At 37.5% G+C, this 6547-nt stretch overlaps 1 non-coding gene across 1 annotated transcript; it reads left to right on the plus strand.

Moving 5' to 3' along the window:
- Positions 1–296: 296 nt before the first annotated feature.
- TRNAR-UCU (transfer RNA arginine (anticodon UCU)) lies at positions 297–368 on the plus strand. The gene has a single exon. It is a non-coding gene; the product is annotated as a tRNA-Arg (tRNA).
- The last annotated feature ends 6179 nt before the right edge of the window (positions 369–6547 follow it).

The raw sequence follows: 6547 nt of genomic DNA on the forward strand, positions 1-6547 counted from the left end.
CTTATTGGTATCTTTGCCTGATCAGCAAGATATCAGGTTTATGCCAAAATTCTTTCCTTTCCAAATTTATTGGATATTGCAATTCTGTTCATACTTTACATGACAGAGGTTTTCAGGAAACGTATGTATATATATAGGTGTATATATATATATCGGGACTTAATGAAGTATATCATAACTTCATTTTCTTCAAAATATTTCAAAGATTGAATCTATTCAAATCTTGTCTTGTAGTCTCATCTATGTGATGAATCATTGAATATAGAATATATAATTTTCAAAAATATCAATGAAAAGCGTCCATTGTCTAATGGATAGGACAGAGGTCTTCTAAACCTTTGGTATAGGTTCAAATCCTATTGGACGCAATTTATTTCCATATATATATATATATATTTAATATTTCGATAAATTGGATTGGGGAGTAATACCACTCCCAGACCTCCTAATATAAGACCTGATCCCAGAAAGACTAAAAAAATCATGTATTGGTCCGGGTAAATCCATTCTATATATATAAATAGATAAATAAATCGAAATCTTTCATAACTTTAATTGACCTGACCAGGAAAAAAGAAGTCCTTTTATCACCTATGAAACTGATTATAACTTGAACGGGGGTAGTTCAAGTAGTATTTGGGAAAAATATAAGTATATTGGAGTACCTTATAACTTCATCTTTTAAACTTATATCTAGTAAATGATTATCTTATGCATGACAAAGATTTTCAGAAAAACGTTGAGACAAGGTTAGATATATGAGATCACCTTGCAACGATATTTTTATACAGTTATACACTGGAACTCTGTGTATATTATGCATGGAAGAGGACTTCCCATATTTTGAAAAGTATATATGTATATATATATACTGAATATTTTGCGACTTCATCGCATTAAGATATCAACTTGGTTCATTTCTTTTGACCAAGACTTTCATGAGTGCTATGAGAAGGCTCATATATTGTTAATCTTTATACATATTATTTTGGTGGGCTTGCTGCTCACCCTTGCTTTCTTCTTTCATCACACAACAACAGTTAGGAAAGATGGCCAGACTCCAGCAGACCCAGCGCAAGCGCGTGGGAAGCGTTTCGCGTCTTCCCGTTGATGTTGTAGCTGCTATAGCTGCAGAGGTAGACCTATTGTAGATCAGACCATCTACTTTTGAGAATCAATTATGTATAATTATAACTTGTGGCAGATAATGGCAATTAACTGTAAATTTATCAAGTAATCATTTTGGGTTGTAATAACTTTTAAATTGTGGATTCAAAGACTTGTACTTATTTAAATTTCATCTCTGAGACTATAACGGGTTGTGGTGTGTGTTAGTGTGGGGTCACAGCATAAGGTTATTTATTATTAATTAAGTGAAGTGATATTGTGGAAAGAAAGATCGTGACGACCCGGATCCCCGATCCCGGATCTGGGGGTGTTACAGAAATGGTATCAGAGCTAAGCGTTATAAACCTCAGAGATGATGGGACGTTAAGATAATAAGTTAACTAAGATAATAAGAACTCTTGCCAAGTTCATAGTCGGGCTACCTAACGTAGCACTGACAGTTAAAACCCTTATGGGAACCCTTATAAATATCGTGATAGAAGCGTAGTTCGTTATCGTAGATGGTAGCGGGACTCCGAACCCTGAGGTTGAGGAGCAACAGCGCGATGATGTTTATTACTAATTGGAGATCGGATTGTGGATCTGATAGAGTGTCCTAATGCAGGACCGGACGATGTTGATATTGAGAATGTAGCGGTTGAGGATGTTGTCCTAGAAGGGATAGTTGCTGAGAAGGAGCCCATGGAGGATCCTGACAAGAATGAATAAAGGACCACTGATGAATTGATGACCATGGTTAGGTCGACTACCAGAGGTAGGATTGGTCGGTCACTACCGGAGGTTCGTTCAAGTTGTAAAGATAGTAGCCCCTTTAACGCGGCTTACTCGTAAGACTGAGAAGTTCGAATGGACAGAGAAATGCGAGAACAGCTTTCAAGAACTGAAGCAGAGGTTGGTGATGGCCCCTATGCTGGCGTTGCCAGATGGAAAAGGAGATTTTGTGAAGTGTAGTGACGCTTCGCACAAGGGCTTAGGGTGCGTGCTTATGCAGCACGGTAAGGTAATCGCGTACATGTCAAGACAATTAAGGTAATATGAAATTCGATATCCCCGCTCATGAGCTTAGGCTCGTGGCAATAGTTTTACCCTAAGGATTGGAGGCACTACTTGTATGGAGAGAAGTGCGAGAATTACCTAAGCCATAAGTGCTCTAGTACATTTTCACGTAGAAAGAGCTCAACATATGCCAGAGGAGGCAGTTAGAGCTAATCAAGAATAATGATTGGGAGATTCTTTATCATTCGGGGAAAGCCAATATGGTGGCTGATGCCCTTAGTAAAAAGGAGAGACTCAAGATGATAATGTCTTTTGGAGAGTTTATAAGAGATTTTGAGAAAATGGAAATAGAAGTGAAGGTAACCGGAGCCGGTACCGAAAAGCTGTTTGAGATTGCAATACAGCCCGAATTATTGGAAAAGATCATATTGTGCCAGAAAAAGTTATGAATGAAGGCAGAGAGCCAACAATTAGATAAAAGATTAATATCGAGAAAGATGATAAGGGAATAATGAGGTATTCCTATAGAATTTGGGTTTCGAAAGTTCAAGAGCGTAAGGATGAGAACTTAGATGAGAGCCATAGTTTGAGGAATAAGATTTAGAGCAAACCCTGAACGCGATAGTCAGGGAGGTCGCCATCAAGATAGAAGGAACCCATGACATAATGGAGTGGAAAATGAGGATTTTAAATTAAAAGATGACCCCAATTATGGGGAGTAGGATGAAAAATTTCATACTAAGGAAACAGAAAGTCGAGTAAGGAAAGGAGACCCGAGACGGTACTCCTATACGGCAATTCATGGACCTATCTAGACAGAACTTAGACTATTATCCCCAACCACCACCTTGAGGAAACAATGTGGTGTGAAATTCTTTCAGGACCTCTAAGTCGCTAAGCTCTCAGAGTTCCAAGGAACAAGCTGGCCCAATCGAGGCAAGAGCCTGGCTAAAGGAAATATAAGAATCATTTGAGATTCTAAATGATTGACGAATCTCAAAAGGACTGTTTTGTCACTTACCCTCCTAAGAGAGAGACCACCCGCTGGTGAAAGACCAAGAAAGGCACGGAGCCAGAGGTTAGAATAAACTGATTTAAGTTCAGTCAATTGTTTTCGGGAAAGTAATTCCCAAAGATAAGGAGATAGTGTAAAAGCTTTGGAGCTAGAACAAAGGCAGACGAGTATGATAAATTATGAATCTAAGTTGTAAAAGTTGTCAAGATTCGTTCTGAGGACACGAATCCAGAATGACGGGATGTTTGAAATCAATGTTTATGTTGTGTTGGTCCATGAAATAATGATAAGAGAAAGGAAAATAAAAAGAAACTGAAGTGGAAAGGAATATAAAGGCAATAGAGTTTGAGGAATGATAAAGGAATTGGGTATGAGGAAACCCTAAAGACTCGTAGCAATAGAAATAGAAAAAGTATGTAATCATCAGGATGAGGGTGATTCACCATGAGTTAAAATTGCTGGGTGAAGGCATAAGAGATACATATATTTTATCCCCTGTAAGTTGGGAGGATTTGAGGAAAACTTGAGATAGTTCGAAGGTTAAATATGAGACGCGGATAGACTGAGGAGACAAGGAAGTAAGAAATTAGGAAAATGGGATGAAGGAAGTGACCTTCAAGAATGTGAAGTGTAAGACCGGTGGCTTGATACCCAGAAAGGGAGACGCCAGGTATGAGAGATATCCCAACATTGAGGTGACTGTTCAGAAACAACAAAAGTAAATAAGGAATTATTAAGAAGAAGTTCACGTTGAACACGACCAATATCTTCCAGAACATCCTTGTTATCGTTACCAAATTAGGCAAGACAAGCGGATAACCGTTGTTATCTTTTGGAGGCCATATGGATTGACCTCAATATGAATAAGGATGCTATTATGAAGTTAGGTATAGACTATCGAGGTGGGAATGATGAATATGATAATCTATCAAGGATATATGACTTTATTTATCCATGGAAGGATGCTTGTACCTTTTTAAAGGTGGAATTAAGGATAGAACATCGGTAACTTAAAACGAATCCTAGGGGAATGCATAAAGGTTGGCATTTCACCCTTAATAGGGATAGTATGAGTTTTGACAGTATGAATTGGAAAGGATTAAGGTAATAATAACCTTTAAGGATCAGTGGAGAAATTTTTCAGAAGTATATAGACAATGGTTCTAGTATTAGTAAATGGTATTTTGATATGCCCTGTATATAGGGAATACAGGAGGAACGATTCAACGATAACCTTAGAGGTTTTACAAGGAGAAAGGAAATATTCGAAATTCTCAAGAATAAAAATGTTGATAAAGGAAATATGACATAATTATAATGATGCCAAGTGGGGCACGTGTTAAACCACGAGAAAGTATGGATCGAACCAGTAAAGGTCGAAATTGTTCAGGGCAAGTAGGACCTAAGATAAAAGATGTTCTAAGTATGATTGAGAGTCAGTCGTGACAGTGATTAACCTCTAAAGATTGAGGCAATAACTTATGGAAAAATGGTGATATTTTTTTTTACTTATCAGATTTTAAGGAAAACATCTTCACATAAGCTGTGATTGAAATGAGGTAGAAAATTTAGTTGAAGGTGGTTAAAAGACATTGACTGTAAGGAACTATTACTATCAGGAAAGGCCAAAGAGGTGGCCGACACTTTAACGGTAAAAGGAAAAATTATAGGCGCGTGTGCCAAAAGAATACAGTGATGATGGTTAAAAATGTGAAGGTTGAATTATGGTTTGGAAGATTGACATTCCTTCTGATGACTGTGCAATACCCAACCGTAATAGTAGTTGGTAAAGGTTTAATTTGTGTAATCGCCATGAACGGGCTATCTATCTTAGTAGGTCCTATCTTGAGATAAGCCAGGACCATGTTTCAAAAAGGACCAAACAAACCTTTGAGTTAAGTCTTCTATTGAAGGCATATGATTAAGAATGGTATTAACCTGCTATCGGTGCTTTGATTGAAACTCTTCTGCAATTTTATATGCTTCATGTCATGTATGTATGTCAGGATCAGGAGTGTTCTTCATGAATCATGAATGGTGATTATGTTACCTCCTTAGAAGAATTCGATACGATATGTATGGACTCCGTATGGTTAGCTATTAAGACTTCATGGAAAACGAATGACTACAGTAGGTCAGTGGTGGACCATAGTAAGGCAGCAATGATTCTGTGAGTATTGAGCTGATTACAACCGTGAGAGTTGTATTGGAATGGGTGTTGAGATTGAGTACCACTAATCGGGTCGTGGTAGTGTATAAGTTATCATTGATAGACTAATTAAGTAGAGTATCTACCTGGTGAATAATTATTCTTTCTTATCAATAGAGAGTCGTATTATTATACGAGGAAGGTTGCGGTGCAAGCATAGAATTCTAGTAACGATGATGTATAGAATGAGATCCCAAATTCGATTTTCGATGTCGAGGGAGTTTCAAAGGTGATTATGTATAAGCTCGAGGAAGAGTGTGGGTCCATAGAATGATGGACGGGATAGCGAAAATATTTAGGCATGGGAAATACGAGACTATAATGCTTAATGTTGATTTATATACGTATATGATTTGTTCTCCTATGACAAACCTCTATAGTTCAGAGGTAGGTTCCAAGCCAGATATTTTGTGGCAGTATATTTTTTTTCATATATACAATTCTCTTCAATTCGTTCTTTTCTCTTCTTTTCATTTCATGTAAGCTGAGAAGAACAACCCTTCCAGAAAGGGGAGGTATTGCCGAATGACTATCTATCTGTGTGATAGAAGCCTAGTAGGATACCAGCTATTATTTAATTGCTTGTCAAGTACTAAAGGCTGGCCACCTTCTGTACTAACTAAGCGATATAACAAGTGTTCATGATCATAGTGATCTCTCAACAAATTCCTTTACTTCTATATGAAGGATTAAGCTTCCAAAGATAGAAGCAGCTGAAAAAGGAGTAGTAAAGTTATGGTGGTATTCAGAATGGAAACACGTTCATGATACTAAGGTTGACGTGGTTATTAAAAGGTTATAGAACGCTAACGAGCAAAAGTATAACCCGTATAATATTAGGAACGGAAGGTAGTAGCGATTACGAACTGGAAAAGAATGGGTATTGAGAAGCAAAAGTTCTAATGATAAAAGCTATAATGAGAGTCTGTGCAATAGACTTGAAAGAATTTGGAATGATCACTTAATTCGGATTGAGTTATCTTACGACAATAGATCATATGTCATTATCGAGATGTCGCCTTATGAGATCCTTGAGGGAAGATAATGTCGATCTCCCTTATGTTAGGATGAAGTTGTAGAGCGCAAGATGCTCAGACCCGCAGTAGTCCAAAGGACCAAGGATATGATAGATCTAATCAGAGGACGGCTGGTAGTAGCCCAAGATGGACATGATAAGTATGTTGATTTGACATGAAAGG

The sequence above is a fragment of the Apium graveolens genome, chromosome 6 (genome assembly GCF_009905375.1).
Source record: "Apium graveolens cultivar Ventura chromosome 6, ASM990537v1, whole genome shotgun sequence".
Classification (NCBI taxonomy): Eukaryota; Viridiplantae; Streptophyta; class Magnoliopsida; order Apiales; family Apiaceae; genus Apium; species Apium graveolens.